Raw genomic sequence first — 20,629 nt, 5'->3', positions numbered from 1 at the left:
CCACCTTTTCAGGGAAGCCTTCCCTGATTTCCAGATAAGATTTGGTGTCCTGTCAAACATCCTTACATCATTCATTTATTTATTGTTCCTTTCTATCACTTACACATTCAACCACTTATCCGACAAACATCCAGAGCACCAACCCGGTTTTAGGATTTGTTCCAGGCACTGAGACACAGCCCCTGCCCTCTTGGGGCTCACTCCATAAACAAGTAAACAGACAAAATAACTTCAGATTGATATGAAATAAACAAACAGGGTGAAATGTCAAGATAGTGGCAGGGGAGGCGGTGGGGGCCTCCATGAGGAGGTGATGTTTGAATCAAGATTTAAGTCAAGAAGGAGCCGGCCATGGGAAGATCTGGGGAGAGCACACCAAAGCGAGGGAACAGGAAGTGCAAAGGCCCTGAGGCAGGAACATGCCCAGCACAATTTAGGAACAGCCAGGAAACTACTGTGGCTGGAGCACAGCAGGGAGAAATGAGCTCAAGACGGGTAAGGGGGTGGTAGGTCGAGCAGGGCCTTTAGGCCACAACGAGGACAGCTATGGGAGGGTTTTAACAAAACCGTGTGTGCCTGCACAGTGCCGGCCTTCACTGCCATTTGTAATTCTGCTTTTCCACCGCTGTTAAGAGTGGTGTCTGGCTTTCCACCTGGTTGTGAGTTCCTGGGGTGGGTGGGGGGGTAACCATGTTCCTTCTGACCCCCAAATATCTGTGTGTCTGAGTCATAGAATGTGTAGACCTCAGGCTGCGTGTCCCCGAAAGCCCCAAAAAGCAAAGCAAGGATTTAAGTACTTCATTTGGGAGGTGGTCCCAGGAAGTAAGGGAGTGGGGATGTGAGACAGGGAAAGAAAGGCAGCCACCCAGGGTACATTTATGAGCAGGCTACTGCTGTGGGCAATTGGGGTTCAGTCCCACCGGGGAACTCTGGGACCAGAGTAGAACATGCTCCCAAATGGCGAGGAAACTGGTTTTTATCCACCACCTCCCACCAGTCCCTAAGTGAGGGCTGCTGCCAGGGCACGAGCTCTTGGGCACCTCCGGTTTGTCTTGCACGGGCTCAGTGGGCTTTGGTGGCCAGAGAGAACCCTCAGCGCAGAGGTGCGGGCACTGCCAACTGGAAGCCCTCTGGCCGGTGAACAGTGGGGCGCAGTCCATATTATATAAACGGATGGCTGCTTACCGGTAGAAATGTCTCTGAACACATTAGCGTGGGCACCACTTCCTCTTGAATTTTCAGCAAATCCCCAGAATTCCTCCGGGGAGGGGGGTGGCTTTTGCTCCAGTTTGTTGTTTTTTGTGTGGCCAGGATGGAAAGTTCTGGAAGCCTGCCCTGCCATCCCAGGAGGCTGGGGCTCACCACATCCTAGGAATTTGGGGAAGAGATATTTACATTTTTCTCTAGGAAGCAGTTTCCTCAACAGTCCGCCTGCCTTTCTCAGCGTTCAGCCGTCTCTCCTTCAGGCAGGCAGGCAGGCAGCCCTGATGGTGTGGGCCCTGCATTCCAGAAGCAAAGTCCTGCTCTCCTTCCCCCACCTGGGAAAACTGGATCGCATTCGGATGGCACCATGCCCTCCACCCACCACCCGGAAACTGGTCCGGCTGGCCGCGGGGTGGGTGGGGAGGAACGCAGAGCTGTTTGAACATGCCCCTCGCCACCTCAGGGGACGTGGGAGATGGCAGGGACTGAGCTGCAGAAACGTGATGAGGTTCTAGTTTCCCTGGATGCAAATTCCCGGGCCCCGTGAATGGGCCTGTGCAGACAGAGGGTGAGTGATGTAGACACGGGGGGGCAGAGGAACGCCATTCAGCAGAGGAAATCAAAGCATCCTACCCATTACCTGGAACCCACGAGGCCTCCCGCCCCTGCTGGGCACTAGGTAGGTGGTGGGCATCACCCCTTTAGACCAGCCTCCCTAACCATGGCGCTGTTGACGTTTGGGGCCGGTGATTTAATTCTGTGTGTGTGTGTGGGGGGGGGGGTCTGTCTTGTGCATTGCAGGGTGTTTAACAGCATCCCTCGCCTCTACCCGTTATGTGCCCGGCGCAGGTCCCCTTTCCCAGCCATGACAATCAAAAAAATGTCTCCAGGCGTTACCAAATGTGCCATAGGGTACGAAATTGCCCCTGACTGAGAGCCACTGCATCGGACCCACAAGTACATACATGAGGGCTCCCTTTGCTCCTAGCCCTGTGTTGAGTGATTTACGTGTGTTGAGGCACCAACTTACCAGGTTGGGATGCTACAGCAGCTCCATATTGTCAAGCCCAGGCTGCTACTGTTGTTCTCCCCTCCTTAGGGTGTTGCCTGGTCTCATGGGGCAAGATGCCTTGACCTCACATCCAATTCCTGCCAGCAGGAGAAGGAAAGAGAGAAAGGCTTATTCCTTCCCCTGAAGTACTACCTGGTAGTTGGCCATATTGCTTGGTCACATCCAATTGGTCAGAACTGGTCACATGGCCACATCTAACCACAGGGATTCTGGGAAATGTAGTTTTTACTGAGACAGCCCCATGCTCAGCCATGAGTCCATTACTGTGGAAGAGGGCAGGATACTGAGGGATAACTCACAGTCTCAACCACATACTATTTCATTTGTGGAAACTAAGGCACAGAGACATTAAGGACTCCTCCGAGGTCACACAGAAAATAAGGAAATATATATAAAGTGTCAGGAACCCATAGGAGCTCAAAGCTGCCCCTCTTCCCATACATTCTTTTAGTATCATCCATTGCAATTTATCAATCAAGGGTCTCCTTTAGTGGAAGATGCTGGAAGTTTTCCTGCACTTCCAGGAAGTTTCCTGTGACCCCTGAAACCCACACCCTTGAGGTCATCCAAAGTAACCCAAAGGTTTCCTGGATCATTTCTCAAGCAGAGCAAAGGACCCATGGCCCCTGCTTCCACCCATGCCCAGATTCCCCTGAACTGCAAGGAAACTGAGGCCCAGAGAGGGGAAGGGGCTTTCCCAAGGCCACACAGCTGGCTCCAGGCAGAGGCAGGACTAGGACCCCAGATGAGAAGCCCTGGCGAAATGCTGTCTTTCAGCATTTCTGAAACCTGGGCTGCATCGCTCCTGCAGCCTCTCATTGCCTATTCTCTGTACCTGGTACATTTGTGCCCTTTTCTCTTTTTATCTCTTTACTGGCATGTCACTGAGATTTCTGGAAGAAGCTGAAGTTTACACTACAAAGACGGCTTTTTTTTTTTTTTTTTTTTTTTTTTTTTTCGGGTTGGGAGACAGAAGGGAGAGATGCAGAGTGTGGGGAACTGGCGTGTCCCCTTGATTGCTGTCAGGCAGAATATGGGCTCTGCACAGTCAAATCTTCCAGTGTTTTAAGGGAGATAGAAGTCTGGGTTTTTTATATAAAATCTCTTGATTTGTGAACATTGGCTCAAATTTTATTAAAATGCCATGAGGGCCAAAGGAAACATATCTGCAGGCTGTGGGCAGCCAGGAAAAAAAACCTCAGTTGTTTACCTTTGAAAGAGGAGGCTGCTACAGCTACAAGGAAGAAAACAGAGAATAGGTTGGGTTGGAGGCAGCCCTGGCAACTGTAGAGTGCTCGGGGCTAGGAATTGCTGCCAGACCCAGGTTCAAATCTCCTCCCTTCCAGGTAACTGCTATGTGACAGAGGCTGGGTTCAGTTACCTCTCTTGTTTTGCCAAGCCACTTAGCGACTGTCACTGTATACATCTCACTGGGTAGCTGTGAGGATCCCACCGAACATGCTCACATAGTAAGGTGCCTGCCCACAGAGAGTGTATGCTAATTCCTTTCCCTCCCCTGGGAAGGGCTCACACTTAGAAGTTCAATTTGAATTAAACTTTCTCAAGCCTTCTCTCCCTCCCTCCCTTCGTCCTTCTCTCCCCACCTTCTTCTTCTTCTTTTTCTTCTTTTTAAATTAAACGGTGTGAAAATTTAGGACCAGGCATCAGGAGACGTGGCACCAGGACTTGGCTCTATTCAGGGGAAGGGTCTCTTCCTCATGGGGCCTCAGTTCCTCCCTCTGTGAAATGGGCAGAACTGGTTAGATATTTAGATGCTTTTTTGGGCACCAGGTTCATGCAATTCTACTGAGCCTTGGACAGGAGGGATGGGGGTAGGGACTGTGGCCTTAGTGGTGATGGGAGGGCGTGGATAGGGCAGGAGGCTGAGTCAGAGGGCACTCCTGGCTGGAGGCAAGAGAGGAACATACCTGCATATAGAGCCTGGTGACTAGCAAGCCACCGGAAGGCAGCAGCCGAGTCATCAGTGAGCCTGTAAACACCCTCCGAGTAGAGCTAGGTCCCTGCTTGTCTTGGATCCGGCCACAGGCCTATCCCAGGGATTTGGGGTCGAAGCTCTTACTAAATCATCCTGCCCAGAGCAGGAGTGCCTCCTTCCAGCTTTCTGAGATCTGACCTCTGCTCACCTCCCCTCTTACACTCCTCCCTCTTGCCAGGGCAGAGCCTGGTGAGTTTCTCAAACAGCAGTTCGCTGCTTGCCTTCAGGCCTTTGCACAAGCTGTTCCCTCTACCTGAATGTTCTCTCCCTCTTCCCGAGGCCTCACCAAGGCAATGCTTCCTTATGGTTCACATTTCAGCTCAAATATCACCTCCCGAGAGGAGGTCTGGCCCCTAGGTGAACTCAGGCTCTTCAGTGGCCCTTGTCTTCTCCTCAAAGAACTCATGATAACTTGGGAGCTGCGCTGAGAAGTGTGTGTTTGCTCAGTCAGTCTGCCCTTCTCCTGCTATTATAGCCCATTCACTGAATGAATGAATGAATGAATGGATGAATGAATAAAGCTCTCTGAAAGGTTCCAGATAAATTTTGCAAACTGAGGGAGCTCAGAGTTCTCTCAAAGGGATCTCACAACAGGCCAAGTCATTCCTTGGTTCAGTCCTCCAGTATCTCCCCACTGTACTTAGGAAAAAATCCCAAACGCTACTCTGGGGCTCACAGTGTGTCCCAGGGTCTAGCCTGGCTGACTTCTATGACCTTGTCTCCTCTGGGCTATGCATTCCAGCTCCAGCCACACTGGTCTCCTTTCTGTTCCTTCATCATACCAGGCTTATTCCTGCCTCATTGGTTGTGCTTTCTGTTCCCCTTGCCTAGAAATGCTCGCCCCCAAGCCTTCTCATCATTTATGTCTCAGCCATTCTCTCTCAGGTCACCCCGTTTTGTTCCTTCACAACATATATCACTATCTGAATTTATCTAGTTTATTTACAAATGTTTGATTGACTTTTAGCTGAGTTCATGGCTGTGCAGAATAAAGACAGCTTTTTCCAGCTTCCCTTGCAGCTAGGTGTGGCCATGTGACCAAGTTCTGGCCAATGGGTTATCATTGGGAATGTGTAGGGCTGCTTCTGAAGATTCAGATGCTGCCTGCCCTTTGCTCATCATCTTTTGTTGTTTTTCCTACCTGGTAGGCAGATGTGAAGGCTGTGCTGTGACTTCCATCTTGGATCATGGGATGGACGGCCACAGCCTAAGAATGGCAAAGGGAAGGAGCTTGGGACACTGGGACGCTGAGAGCTTTCTGAAGTCTCCAGATTAGCCCTGAACTGCCTACATCTGGACTTCATTCACACAAGAGAAAAATAAACTCCTCTTTTGTTTATTGTTGATTTTTTAAAATTAAGTTTATTAAATTTTATTATGACCACATTTATATGCCCTGAGCAGTAAAAGCTAATGTAAAATGTCAACTAGCATACACGCTGGGTCTTTTTATTTTAAAATGTGCTCCACAGGCCTTTATCTCTTCTGTCCAGAATTTTAGTTGGAGTGGCCGAAAGAGCCCCGGACCAGAGAGGGGAGGCCACTTGCTTGAGGTCACACAGCAGGAGAAGGGCAGAGCTGGAGTTTGACCCCATTGCCCCAGATCCTAACCCACAATTGTCAATTCTATGAAGCTCCCAGCTTGGGGTGTTTGCTGACTTCCTCAGGCTCAGACAGGACAATGGGTGCTGTGATCTATGCCTACTCTGCCTTTTAAGCCAGGAAGTTCTTTCTTATTTCTTAGGGCCCAAAGCATGCTGTAAATGTGAGAGAAAACTCCAACTGTGGGATGCAGAGGGGGCTGAATCCCAGCCCTGACACTGGCAAGCTGTGCAGCTCAGAGAATATCTCAGCCTTTCTGAGCCTCAGTTTCCCTGTCTAGTAAGATCCCCAGGCAAGTCAGGTGCTCTACAGTTCCAAGGTGCTGTGTTTAGAATGTCTGATATCTCAGGAAGGACAGAGTGCTACACCCCACACAGTGGACATTTCTGCAGCACAGGCAGTGTCATTGGTGTTGAGGAAGTGGGCTACTTAGAACAAACTTCAGGTTTAGTTCTGGGTGCAAATCCTGGCCCCACACTTAGCAACTATGTGACCCTAAGTGAATCACTTCCCTTACTGTAGTTTTCCTTAGTATCCTTGTTGGAAAATGAGGGTTCATTCATTCATTGCACATATATGTGCTGAGCACCCCTCATGTCAGACTGCTCCTGGATGCTGGGGATTCAGCAGTGAAGAAATTGAACAAAGTCCTTCTTCCTATGGGGCCGATGACAGAGTGGGGGAGCCTGGCTATAAAGAAACAGACAAATGTAGCATATAGAATAAGGATAAGACCCACAAAGCAAACTAAAGCTGAGTGAGGGAGGGGAAGTGGGAGGGGCTTGCTGAGACAGGGTGGTCAGGGAGGCCCACCTGAGGAGGTGACATCAGGAGAGACTTGAATGGTGTGAGAAGTGAAGTTCTGGGGCAGCTAAGCCTGGTTGTTCCCCCATTACCCTGTAACTGTTTCTGGGCCTCCTGCAGCTGAATTCTTCTCAGAGCAGGAACGCATGGTGGCCAGCTCTGTGTCCTGGGCATGGGTCTAGGGGTACCTGAGTGAGCCAGAGCTCCTGGTTATCTCCTCCACCTACCCTCAGTGTCCAGCTCATCAGCAAGGCTGCCTGTTCGGTCTCCTAAAGCTCCCTTGAATCTATCACTTCTCTCCACCTACCCCAACTTCCCACCTGGACTATGGCAGTAGCTCCGTCCTAGTCCCCCATTCCTGCCTCGGTCTTATACAGTCTGTCTTCCCCACAGCATCTGCATTAGCCTCCTCTGGCTGCTGTAACAAATTGTGACAAAGTAGTGGCTTGAAATAACATAAATTTATTTTCTTACAGTTCTGGAAGCCAGAAGCGTGACCTCTCAGAAGTCAGCCTCCTTGGGTTAAAGTCAAAGTGTTGGCAGGGCTGGGTCCTGCTCGGGGCTCCTGGGGCAAAGCTATTTTTTTTCCTGTTTCAGCTTCTAAGGGTCACCTGCATTCCTTGGCTTGTGGCCTCTCCCTCCAGCCCTCCCATCTCAGTTTCTGTCAGTCTCTGTCTTCTCACTGCCTTCTCCTCTTTTTATTTTTTGGTCATCAAACCTCCCTCCGCTTCCATCTTAGAAGGACTCATGCGATTACATTGAACCCACTCAGATATTCCAGGCTAACCTTCCCACCTCAACATCCTTGACTAAAGTCACAGCTGCGAAGTTCCTTCTGCCACATAAGGGAACATTCATAGGTTTGGGGGATTAAGATGTAGACCTCTTTGGGGGGCATTATTCAGCTGACCAGAGCATCCAAATGGATCCCGTTAGAACCCAAGTCAGATCCTGTGCCTCTTCTACTCAGAATGCTTCCATGACCCCCACCTTCCTCAGCCACTGCAAAGCCCGTGCAGCGGTCACACAGCCCGGCACCTCAGTGTGCGTGTGACTTCTCCTTCTCTAGCCTCATCTCCTTCTCCTCTCCTCCCCACTTCACTTGGCTCCAGCCACAGACCGCCTTGCTGTGCCTCAACACCCCATGGAAGCTGCTGTCTCAGGGCCTTTGCACACACTGCTCCCTCTGCCTAGAACCTGTCATCCTGCCCCTGCCCCAGGGCTGGGTCCTTGTCACCCTTCAGGTCTCACCACCTCGGAAAGGCTCTCTTGGACACCACCGTCTGTCTCTGTAACAGCCCTTCCCTCTCCCTACGGTCACATTTAGCTCCCTCTGACATTATCCTGAGGGTCTATTTGTTTTCTTGTTTACTGTCTATGACCTCCTCAAGGCTGTCACTCCTAAAGACCCAGCCTTGCTGTAGCTCCTGCACCAAGGACAGGTGCTCAGGGAAGCCTTGCTTAATGAACCCATGTGTGGCCGATTTCGACTGTCCCTCAATGCAGCTGTGAACGAGACACGTATTCATTTAAAGGAATTCTGACACTCCTAGTGATCTTTTGGCCTGACCTATTTTCTCAGTCAATATTTAAAACACTGTCTTCATGCACAAAAAGGTGGTAAGGCATCCTTTTCATCCAGCAAATACGGACTTAGGAGGGCCTGAAATAGAGGCAGGGGTCTCCTCAGGACAGGAGCCATCAGGAGCAGCAGTGGGGGTCTGGAAGAGCAGGTGCATGAAGCCGCTTGAGAGTGGTGCTCTCTCTCTCTGCACCCCAGTGTCCACAGCTGGAAGTGGGGGATCGTAACAGTTTCCTGCACAGCGGAATGCTCAGCCTCAGAGCTACTGCTGTTTGGGGCTGGACTAGTCTCTGCTGTGGAGCCGTCCTGTGCACTGTAGGCTGCTGGGCAGGAGCATTTCCCAAGCAGCCCCCAGATAGAGCCTAACATCTCCTGGGGGACGAAATCACCCTTGGCTGCCTCATAGGATCGCCCTGCGGTTAAAGGAGATGATGTGGGCAAAGCTTCTGCCTGCGGCGTGGCCTTCGGCAGCTGCTCAGGGGCTGGGAGCTGCTGTTTGGTTAGGAGGGCGGCCAGGTTGGCATCCTGCCTCTGCCACTTGTCAGCAGGGGATCTTGGGCAAGGGACCGTATAGCTCTCTAGCCTCAGTTTCTTCATCTGTAAAATGGAATAATAATAGCGCTGACCTTCTTGGGCTGTCGTGGGAGGATTGGGTACCCTTCCTCTACGCAGTAGGTGCTCAATACATGGGAACTCTGAGGATGAGGATAATGAGGACTCCTGGAAAAAGTAGGAGCAAAAGAAAGGACGCTTTGTAAGTGCTACCTGGAATCTCCAGAATGTGCGCCCCTACGTGAATGGGGGACATGGCGGCCAGCTGCCCACACCCGGGAGGGCAGCTGGCTCAGCCCCTCAGCCCTGCGGGGCCATTTAATAATTAAGCTGGATAAGGGATAATGAAGCTAGAGGCCAGCAATGACCAGGGCCTGGCCTTGTTTGGCTTTGGTGACGCGATGGCCCTGGGATCATGGCCTTCTGGAGCCCATAAACAGGGGGTTGGGCCCCGAGACAGGCAAGGCCGGGCCAAGGTCTGTGCTGGCGGCCTTGAGAGCTGCGTCCTGCAGGGGGTGGGCAGGGGTACACTCGGCAGCTGCGTTCTGGGGGGGCCAGGGCTGTTGGGCACAGAGTCAGTGCCCACTCTCATCATGCTTCTTTCTGTCCCTGCCCAATACCCTCACTCTCACCTCCAGCGTACTGGGCACTTACTACCGGCGCGCTGCCCCAGCGGACCATAGACACGGACTCCCACCAACCCCAGCGTGAAGGGGGCACTCTGTCCTCTCCCCAAGTGAGGGGCGCTGCCATCAGCCAGGCAAGCAATCAGGGGCCTGCAGCTGAGTCACCAGCCCATGAGGACACAGCCCCATCCCGGCCCAGGTCTAGGGTCTCCCAAGCTTGCACTGCACCCCCTGCCCCACCCAGGGTCCCTCCACCTCTTCCCCGGTTGTTTCTTCCCATCTCTCTCCTCTCCGGCTTTTCCTGCCTTCCTGGTTTTCTCGGAACAACTTTTTGTTTGTTTTTCTCTGTGTCTTTCCATTTCTGCCTCAATTTCTTTTCTTCACTGTCTCACTCCCTCTTCCTGTTTTTCTGTTTCTTTCTCTGTTTCTGTATTTCTGTTCCTTACTCTCTACCGCTCCTCCCTCTCTCTCTCTCTCTCTCTCTCTCTCTCTCCTGCTGTTTTTCTCCCTCTCCTTTTCTCCCCCCCTCGCCTCTCTTCCTCTGACCGCTCCACCGGCCGCCCTGTCTCCCTGCAGCCAGCCCTTGTCCTGACGCCAGCACATTATGTCCCTGGTCAGACCATGACGTCAGGCACAGCCTGGCAGTTGGCCACGGGCAGCTGCCGGGCAGGCGGAGGGAGGGCACGCCTTCCCAGTCCCCACTGTGGTGGCCGCCTGCCCAGCCTCGCAGCTCCCAGCTCGGGGCTTCAGTTCTCCCAGCCTGGCCTCAGCTGGCTCGAGGGTGGTCAGCACTTGGTGGCCTCTGGGCCCGTGAGCCTGGGGCTGCAGGTCACTCACCTCTCCCCACCACCCTGATCCCACAAGACACAGCTCCTGCCTGATCCCAGAGGGGAGACAGTACAGAGAGGGGACAAGACCCGGAGCCAAGTTCTGACTGTGTGACCTTGGGCTTCATCTCTCCACAAACTAAGGCCATTGAGGCACCTGCCTTTCAGGTCAGCGGGGGGGACGGGAGGTCTCCACTAACAGGGTGCCTAGCCCACTGTGGTAGCTCAATATCCTCACAGGGTCCCATCCAGCAGTCCCCTATGGGCGAAGGCTCTGAGAGGCAGGGAAGTCTGGGTGACACAGGACTGGGGGACGCAGCTTCTGTGTAGAGGGCAGGGACGTGCCGTGGGCAGGGGGGCAGGAACAGTGAAGGAGCGCCTCACCCAAAATACAAACAGTGTCCCTGCCGAGAAACCCTCCCCAAGCCGCGTTGGTCTCAGAGCCCATCAGAGCTTGAATAAGTGGTTAAAAAAATGTAATATTTCTTGTTTGGCCTGTTTGCTTTTCTCCCCCCAACTCACTCCCCCCATTTTCAAAGCCATGCAATTTTCTGGAAAGACATTTTGAAGGGCACCTGAGCATCTTGGTTTAAAGAAAGACATTGGGGTTAGACAAACCTGGGTCAAGTTCAGCTGTGTGACCTCGGGCCAGTGGCTTCACCTGCTGAGCCTCAGTTTCCTCATCTGTCAAATGGGGATATTAAACATACCTGCCTCAGAAAACTGTTGTGAAGATTAAGCTAAACAACATTTGTAAAGCACAGTAGTAGCCTTTTTTCTTGTCTTCTTTATTCTTCTAATTTTAAATATAGGAGATATAGATTTTAAATATAGGAGAGAAACACCTGAAAACGTTCATGGGAATCCAGCTCAGTTAACATATTTATATTGCTATTCGACTGCTGCCTGTCTTTTCAATTTTCATCAAATGAAACCTGACTTGAAGTTTCAGCTAAAAAATACCTTTGCTGATTTTATTAGCATTTGGTTTTTGGGCACATGCACATAGAAAAGGTTCACCGGTCGCCCAGGGCGAAGCAAGGCTCTCTCCCACCCCAGCCTCTGGCTCCCTTTCCCGGAAGCCAACACAGTTAGCAGCTCCTTGCATGTCCTTCCTTTCTTTCCTGGAGTTAAATCATCTTTGGACATGTGATTTCCAACCCCTCTATTCATTTTGGTTTTGTTTGTGTTTTTAATTCACTCAATTATAAAGCAGGACATTCTAAAAAAAAAAAAAAAAAAAAAAAAAGAACAGAGAGACAACCAAACAAAGGGGCAGAGCAGGAAAACAGAATCACCTGCCTCTTGCTACCCCGTCCCAGTTTGGAGCACAGCCTCTCGGCCTGCCTGCATCACTGCAGGCGCACGTTCTTGAAACCCCAGGTATCTTTTCTTCCTAATGTTGATCAGAGTTCACGATGATGTTTGAGCACTGATCGGATCATTTTCTGCCTTCCTCATGGTGTGGTGAGTTCCAGGAGGCGGGGAGAGCCGTGTTCGTGTCCCCCACTCCCAACACAGTGCCAGCACACAGTAGGCCTGGAATGAGTATTTTCCAAATGAATGAATGAATGAATGAATTTCCAAAAGGAATTGCACAATATATCACACTATCCTGTGACCCATTTTTTTTTTCCACTTAATGTATTGGCTGCATCTTTCCACATTTCTAGCGAGGCAGCAAATCTTCATTTTTCATGTCTGCACGGAGGCACCACAATAAACGACGTCTTTTTGATGCTGGCCAGAAGCTCCTGCCCCTGACTGGGAAATTCTTCTTCAAACCAGATCTGCTAACAAATTCCACATGATCTGCCCATGCCCCAACCCTGTGGCCATTTACTTTCAGCCTGACACTTCACTGGGTTCGTGGGCCCATTGTTTTCCAGGACAAGTCAAGATTTACTGTCTGTCCCTGACATCATGTTTTTTCCAGAGAAGCTTAAGAGTGAAGAACTCATTCCACCCCCACCCCCGCCCCACTGTTTCCGCCAGTCAAGGGTTGTGTAGATTTGCTGAAGTTGGGAAACTTGGTGTAACCCTTGACTCCCTGGCTGACTTGCCGCAGATAGCACACACCAAGCTCCTTCCAACCCCAGGGCCTTTGCACTGGTTGTTTCCTGTGCCTGGGATATACTTCTCTTGGATACCCGGTATCATATTATATTATATTATGTTATGTTACATTAATATTTGGGGATTCTTTTATTTATTGTCCATCTCCGCCATGAGGATGCCAGGAACTTGGTTTGTTTTCTTTCCACAGTATCCTCAGTACCTAAAACAGGGCCTGGGGTATTGTCAATGCTCAGGAAATATTGTTTCAATCAATCAATGTCAGTTCCAAGATTCTAAGGTTCCGTCTCAGGCTGAGGATGGACTATCATCATTTATTGAGTCCTTCACAGTTTATCTGTTGAGCACCTACCGTGTGCGAGGGCCCGTCTGGGGGCTGGGAGTACTGCGGGGTGTCAGGCAGACAGGCCCTCCTCCTGAAGGATGTGGTCAGCCGTCCGGGAGACACACCTACATCAGATGAGGGCATCCAGGTTGGCTTGCTCGCTGCGGGTGGTGCGGCCAGAACGGGGCTTAGGGCCCGAGGGACGTGGGTTCCCAGCTCTAGCTCGGCATTTGCAGAGCCGGGTCAACTGCAAGGGTGACACAAACAAGAATGAGATCCTTGTCATTTTTACGTCTACCTGCTGTTCTTTCACCGTAAGTGAAGGAAAAATAAACAAGGGAGGCCAGAAGCCTTCGTGTATTTCTCTCACGAGCCCAGCTTTGCTTGTGGAGCTAAGCTCTGCCTTGTCTTCTGGCTGCTCCGTACCTTGCATAACACCTTCAGGGAAGGTCCCACCTTAGTAGCTATACCTTTCCCAGGAAGAGGCCAGAAAAGTTGCTTTCCCAGCCTCCCTTGCAGCTTGGTGCTAGCTCGGGACCTGGGCTTCACCAGTCGGACATGCCGCCTACAGACGTGCAATTAGACAAGAAGCACAGGACAAGAGGTGTGGAGGAGACTGGGTCTGGCCCCAGGCAGTGCAGTGGGAGGGACCCTCGGGGAGAAAGCAGGCTCGGTGGGGCAGCTCACCCATAAATCCTGGGTCTCATTCTATGAACCACTCAATAACCTTGAATAAACTTCTCTGTGGAAACTAGCCAGAGCGGTAGATTCTATGGCTTGCAACTCAGACCTCCTGACTGACAATAGATCATCCTAGCTTCCTCAGGTTCATGGTCAATGGTTTCTTATCGTAATCTTTTATTCACGAACTATTAGAAAATGACTATCTGTGACTCACTTTTGGCCCCTGGAGGCAATGATTTTGAGTGTTAGAATTGTTACCCTGGCTCCACAGTGGAGCCCCACTTCCTCTGCTCTGGGGAGGGGGCATGTATATCAGCTGAACCATTTTGGAAAGCAGTTAGGTCACAAGTATTTACAGGTATTAAGAGCACTCATGCTCTTTGACCCCCAAATCCCTCTTCTGGAATTCTGTGCTGAGGAAATAATTTAAAATACTGGAAATGCACAAAGATTTCACAACAGAATTATTTACAGTAGTGAGGAGTCAGAAGCTACCTAAATGTGTAATGATCAGGGGATGGCTACATTAATTAACTGAAAAGTCTTAAAAGACCATTAGAGACAATTCCTCTAACAAAATATTAATCCAATACTCAGGATTAGGCTCATCTTTGAGTGACTGAAGAAACAGACTAATAAGGGCTTAAATGAAACAAAAGTTTGTCTCTTATATAAAAGAAGTGTGGAGCCCTGGCTGGTGTGGCTCAATGGATTGAGCACAGGCCTGCAAACCAAAGGGTCGCCAGTTCAATTCCCAGTCAGGGCACATGCCTGGGTTGCAGGCCAGGTCCCCAGTTGGGGTTGCATGAGAAGCAACCACACATTGATTCGTCTCTCCCTCTCTTTCTCCCTCCCTGCCCCTCTATCTAAAAATAAAATAAATAAAAAAATCTTAAGAAAATAAATAAATAAAATCTTTAAAAAAAAAAAAGTGTGAGGTGGCAGTCCAGGGCTCGTGGGGTAACTTCATAAACTCATCAGGGATTCAGGTTCCTTTTCTCTTGTTGCTCCACCATAGCCTAAGGTAGCCACTCAGATTCTGGCCATTACACCTGCATTCCAACCAGCAATCAGGATGGAAAGAAGAGGAGGTATCCTCTCCCTAAGTACACTACTTGGAAGTTACTCAAATTCCATTGGCCGTAATTTTGTCACATGAACACACCTAGCTGCAAGAGAGTCGGAGAAATGTAGTTTGTTTTTCTAGGTGAACACATGCCCAGACAAATGGCCATGGGATTTCTATTACTCAAGAAGAGGGAGGGATGATAGAATTGGGGAGAAACCAGAGTCTCTGGCACAATAGACAGCAATTAAAAATAATGTCTAAGAGGATTTCATAATAACATGAAAACTGATCTTGTATAGTTTGGAAAAATTGGGATTTTAAATTGTATATGAAGTGTGATTGCAACTGTGCAATAAAATTGCAAAGTAGAAAAAGCTATTCAGAGGACAAAACTGCTAGAAAGTTGGCTTTGGTGGGCAGTCCATTATCAAATTCCACTTTTTCTTTTTGTTCTATATTTTCCAAATTGTCAATAATTGAGCAAACTTAGTTAAGAGAAAGAATCTGTGCAGGTTATGGAATCTACGTGAGTATAATTCGTGCCATGCAATCTCTGTCCTCAATCGTGCCAAGGCAGCCAGATGGGAAAGGAAAAAATGAAATTAATTCTAGTCTCAGGCAACATCACTGTGAATGAAGTCCAAGGAACCCACAAAAAGCGACAAGCCAAAGAGGGACCTGGGACTCAGCACAGGTTCAAGTCTCGGCTTTGCTGAAATTCCAGCTGTACGGCCTCAGACAAACCACTAAGCTCCCCATTCCCGCGTCCGTACCGTGGCAGGACGAACGGCACAGCACCCATCTCCAGGGGCGAGGAAGGCGAGGAGGAGGTGGTTTGGGTAAAAATGTGTGCACGGAGCATGCTCTAAAGCCGAGGTTCTCGCCGGGGGTGATTCTGTCCCTCAGGAGACACTTGGCAACAATGTCTGGAGACATTTTTAATTGTCAGCTGGGGAAGGGGGTGGCATCAAGTGGATGGAGGCCAGGGATGCTGCTAAATATCCTGTAATGCAGGACAAGTCACCTTACCCCCCAAAACACATGCACATCAGAAAACTGCCTGGTCCCAAATGTCGCTCATTCTGAGTTAAGAAAAGCTGCTCTACAGACACTCAGTTGTTACCATGAGCAGGCGTGTTCCCTGGCTTTCGCTGTCACGAACTGCACCGTAGTTGTCAGCTGGTCACACGTCTGTGGACGCGTGCACTTGCGCAGAGTGTATTTCTAGAGTCACTTCGGCACCTCCGCTCTGTGCTCACACGCTGTGGCCTCCTGAATGCCCCCAAGAGGTCTCCTTCCACTTGTCTCAAGCTCTTAACTAAGAGGTTGGAAACATGTCTGTACCCAGGGGAGCTATGAGCAGAAGCAAGATGGCCACTGCGCCCCAGTCCAGCGACAACAATGCTGCTGCTGCTGCTGCTGCTGCCACCAACAGCCTTTGCGTGATATTCCCCAGTGCTGACTGCCCGGGGGCCCTCTGCTTAGATCATTCCACGCTCCTGAAGCCCCCTGAGGGAGGCGCTGCCATCACCTCTGGGTCACAGATGGGGGAACAGGCTGCGAGGCAGTACCGGAGCCTGATCAGCCAGCCCAAAGCCAGAGCGATCTCCCCACAGCTCGTTGCTCTGGCCTGGGGGTTCTCAGCCTGGCTGCACCTCAGAATCACCTGGAGGAGCACTGGCCCAGTCAAGGCAACGTTGGTTCTGGAATCAAACAGATCTTGAACTGAATCTTGGCTCCTCCTCCTGGCTGTGTGACCTAGGGTCAGTGACTTTACCTTTCTGAGTCTCAGGTTTGTGCTCAGAAGAAACCAATCGTATCAGTTACTACCTCAGGGGGTGGCCATGAGGATTTAGTGAATGGCCTGCATCATAGGCTGAGCATGGGTCCCGGTATACAGTAAGCACTCATTAAATGTTGGCTTTTACTTTCATTTTTGAAGCAGGGCTTGGGTCATGGTGTGTGTGTGTGTGTGCGTGTGTGTGTGTGTACTCTTAAATTGATTCTGATGTGCCCAGCCAGTTATCCATCCATCCTTTCATCCACCAGTCCATCCATCCATCCATGTATCCCTCCATCTATCCCTCTGTCCATTCATCTAATAAACACCTACCAAGTATTTCTTTGTGCCAAGTCCTATGCTGGACTCAGAAGCACTAGAAATAATACTTGGTCCTGGACTTCACGGAGCTCCCAGAACAGTGGGAGAGACAAGTATAATGATGGTAAGAAGGACTCTTCCATTCATTTATTCCATGTGTATTCCATACTGCCTCCTATGTTTCAAGCAGTGTTAGACCCTGGGGAGCAAAGACGAAGGTGACAAGGTCCTTGGGCTCCCATCCTAGCAAGAGACACCAAGCCGGAAGTGCATGTTCGATCACCATTGTGCTCACTCTGTGCATTTGTGGTTGCTTCCCACAGGCCTGGGCTCCGGGGACGCTGAGATATAAAGGCTTGGCCTTAATTAACCACTGGGGGCACAGTCCAGTGGAGAGGTCCAGCAGAATGTGGTATAAGCTGCAATTAGGGAGAGAGCAGGGGTCTGAGGAAGCAAGGAAGGGGCCAAGGGAGCTTTCTGGAGGAGGCAGGGCTTGGTCTGAGCCTGAAAGATGAGGCGGGGTCTGCCGTGGCCCCCCACCCAGGATGCCCATAGCCTCTTTGCCTTCCTTCCCTTCCAGAATGTGAAGGTCAGACTCAGGGCCCCCTAAGACATCCCCTCCCTCCCAGCCAGCCAGCCCTTTTGAGGCTAGAATTCAAACCCTGTCTCAAGGCAAGGCCCCGGGCAGCTGGCCGGTTGAACCTTGGAGACTGTCCCGTAGTGACCAAGGTCCACTGGTGACATTGAGGCTGTTTGTACGAATGTACTTTGCTTTTCTAGGCAGTCTTGTTCACAAGAAAAAAAAAATCGGCTCTGCTGATATACTTATGGTGGGGGGAAGAGGCGTGGCTGAGAATGTCTGCCATGCATAGTATCCTGGGGGACAAAGACAAGGGTGCCAGTGGGAGGGGACAGCAAGAAAGGCAGAGGCTTGGCAGGAGATGCCCCCTCGTAGGCCTTGGGAAGGACTCCGGTTTGATTCGAATGGGGAGCCTTTGAGCTGGGTTCAAATAAATGAAAACATAATATTCAAAACCTTCAGATAGCTAGTGATTAATTCATTTGCTTATCCATTCATTCAACCAATATCTGAGCACCTACTCTGTTCCAGGCACTGGGAAAGCAAGGGTGAACATAACAGGCACAGACTCTGCCTTCCTCGGAGCAGAGGGGACACAGCCCCTAAATCAAATAATCACACAATGAAACAGACTTCGACAGGCACTATCAGGGGAGGCTTCCTTAAGGTGGCACATAAGCAGCTGGTTTCGTACTTCATTCAGCCAATAAGTGTTAAGCACCATGTCAGGCACTGGGCTGAGTGCAGGATGAGGAGTAAGCAAGACAGACGCAGTCTCTGCCCTCAAGGAGCTGGCACTCCCGTGGAGGTGACAAATCTATACACGATCAACAGTACAGAGCGATAAGTGCAGCTGGGATATGTAGAGTGGCTGTGGAAGCAGGGAGGGCTTCCTGGAGGAAGGGGATGAGCAGGAGTTAGGTGATGAATTGTATGTGGAAGTGGGGAGGAGACTGGGGGTGGGGGTATCTCCAGTTATCTGCTGGGCTGGGGAAGCAGTGGTGGGAGAAGGTGCTGAAGCCTTGGGAGAAGGTCAAGACCCGCTGGAAGGAGATCCAAGGGTGTGGACACTGGGGAGAGAACTTGGAGGGCAGAGAGTATCCGCAGGGCTCCCGCTGCCTCTCCACATCTGTCTGTCTGTCTCCTCTTTCGGTCTCATTACCTGTCTCTCTTCGCCTCTGTCAGAGTCTGACAGTCACTCAGAGCCTCTCACTGCCTCTCTCGGCCTCCCAGTGCCTCTTTCTCTGGCCCTCTTCCTCGGCTCCGGTCATCTTCGCGAGATGTCAGTAAGAGGCAAGGATACTAGGAAAAACCCCAGGCGGGTGGGCAGGAAGCGAGGTCAAGGGCACAAGGACAGCTGAGCACAGGGACAGGCGGTGACTACATGTTCTGTTTTGGAAAGGCAGCTCTGGTCAGGGGCGAAGGTGGCTGACCACGAAACCCGATAACCTGGCCAAACTCGGCTGCAGCCGGCCCTCTTGCCAGCAGCCCCATGACCCGGGGACGCGCGGCACCGAATTTTTCCATAGGGAAGGAGGGGGAACAGGGGTACAATGGCCCAGGGCAGCTTCTCCTTTAGCAAGTGGGACCAACAGGAAGGGAAGGAAATAAAGAAACAGCGAATTCTCAAGCACGTCCTCAGTATGGTCTAAAAAAGGAAAGCCTCGCTTATCTCTACATGCTTTTCAAAGGTTTAACTAAGCGCCGTCTGTGTGCCCGGCACCCTGCCCTGTACTCATTGCTAAAGCTCTCAAGGGGAGCATTGTGGCTGAAGACCATGGACTCTGGAGCCAGACCACCTGAGTCTGAATCCTGGGTTTGTAAATGACTAGCTCTGTGACCTTGAATAACTTCCTTAACCTCTCGCTTCATACATAAAATGGGAAGAAAAATAGCACCTGTCTTGTACATCTGAGTCGAGATTAATATTAGCTCATACATGTCAAGAGCCTGGACTGATGTTTGGCACAGAATAAGCGCTCAACAAAATTCAAGCTATTATCGTTTCAGCCTTGTGATTGAAGAACTAATGCAAAGGAGGCAGGGCAAGTCAAGTTCAAATCCCTGCTTCATCACTGCCTAGCTCTGTGAGCTTGGTTAAGTCTCCTGACCTCTCTGAGTGTTGATTTCCTACTGTTCAGTGAAAACGATCTTAGTACTCACCTTCCCACGTGGTTGAGAGTTCTGTGTATGAATAGATGGAAAGCATTGGCCTCAAGGTGAAGAAACTAAGTCCCAAAGAAGTTGATTAAGTTTTTTTTTTTTTTTTTTTTTCATGTGTCCAGTAGGCTCTGGGTCCCCAGAACACCTATGACGTGCTGGGTCCTGTGCTCGTCCTATCCTGGAAGACAGTAACAGCCACTGAAGACAGTGGGAGCCCCCATGGCACTCAGCTTTAGTCATGACAACAGCCTTCTTTCTGATCCAGGCATTATGAACCCATTTTACAGAGGAGGAAACTGAGGTTTGGGGAGGCTGCCCAAGGCAAAGGGTTCTCGAGCACCTTATCCTCTGAGCTGCTCTTGATCTCAAGTCCAATGACAATGCCACCTATGCTCCCTATGCCGTCAGAGGCACCTAGAACCTCCGTCTCTCACGCTCAGCTGTGTGCTCCTGCCTCAGCATCCCCAGCGCCTGCCCCAGAGCTGGCCTCAGGATCGTTAGTTGTACTGGACAGAATCCACAAGCCCAAAGAGCTGTGCTGTTCCTAAATTACCTCTCCCATCTTCAGCCTGTTTCCTTAACCTGTGCCAGTCACTTGGAACACCGCTCAATCTTGGCCATCAAACTCGCTACCAAGGCAAAAAGCAGGTGGTGGGCACAGTCAGTGAGCAAGAAGGGACTTAGACATGGGCACGTCTTCTCTCTGAGCCTCAGTTTCCTCATCTGTAGAATGGGTGCAATCATCATAACATCCACCCCTTCCACTGACATGCAGAATGGAGAGAGCATAGTGCAGCCCCAGATAAGGGGAAGGTGCTGAGAAGATGACAACTGTCTCTACTACGTGAGCCTTCTCCCTCTACCCCAATCCCTCAAACCCAGTTTGGCTCCTCGTGGTTAATGGTGAGCTTCTCATGAGACAGTATAGCAGCTAAGAGCATGAGTCCTGGGCTTGACAGCCTGGGGTCAAATCCTGGCTTTGCCACTTGCTAGCTGCGTGATCCCAGACAAGTGACTTAATCTCTCTGGGCCTTTGTTTCCCCATTGATTATGATACAGATGTAATAATAGTTCCCATATTTTGAATTGCTGTGATGGTCATATGAGTTCACAAATGCAAAGGCTCAGATCCTGCCAGGCACATGGTGAGGGCTAGAAAAGTGTCTGCTGCTCTTCAGGCACTAGGGAGCAGGGACCTGGTGGCTTCCAAGGGACTCGGGGCCAAGGATGAAATGGGCGACCTGGTGAGCAACCCTGATCTGAACCAGGAGGGGTTTCAGAAAGCCACACCCACCGCATTGAGGAAGGGCCTTACGCAGGCTGCCCCTCGCCCCTGCTGCCCCGGCATGCTGGCCTCCTCATCACCC

At 50.7% G+C, this 20,629-nt stretch overlaps 2 long non-coding RNA genes across 2 annotated transcripts; one reads left to right on the top strand and one right to left on the bottom strand.

Annotated features, from left to right (window-relative positions):
* Positions 1–1,135: 1,135 nt before the first annotated feature.
* On the bottom strand, positions 1,136–18,409 carry LOC150003703 (uncharacterized). The gene is made up of 6 exons (XR_016512679.1): positions 18,262–18,409; positions 12,693–12,912; positions 11,563–11,803; positions 10,883–10,948; positions 2,234–2,352; positions 1,136–1,368 (listed from the first exon to the last, which is right to left on the bottom strand). It is a non-coding gene; the product is annotated as an uncharacterized LOC150003703 (long non-coding RNA).
* Positions 1,524–5,615, top strand: LOC150003704 (uncharacterized). The gene is made up of 3 exons (XR_016512678.1): positions 1,524–1,882; positions 2,053–2,160; positions 5,420–5,615. It is a non-coding gene; the product is annotated as an uncharacterized LOC150003704 (long non-coding RNA).
* Positions 18,410–20,629: the final 2,220 nt, after the last annotated feature.

Source organism: Furipterus horrens, unplaced genomic scaffold, assembly GCF_987537825.1.
Source record: "Furipterus horrens unplaced genomic scaffold, mFurHor1.1.pri manual_scaffold_8, whole genome shotgun sequence".
Taxonomy (NCBI): Eukaryota; Metazoa; Chordata; class Mammalia; order Chiroptera; family Furipteridae; genus Furipterus; species Furipterus horrens.
This window is presented reverse-complemented; position numbering and strand designations above follow the sequence as displayed.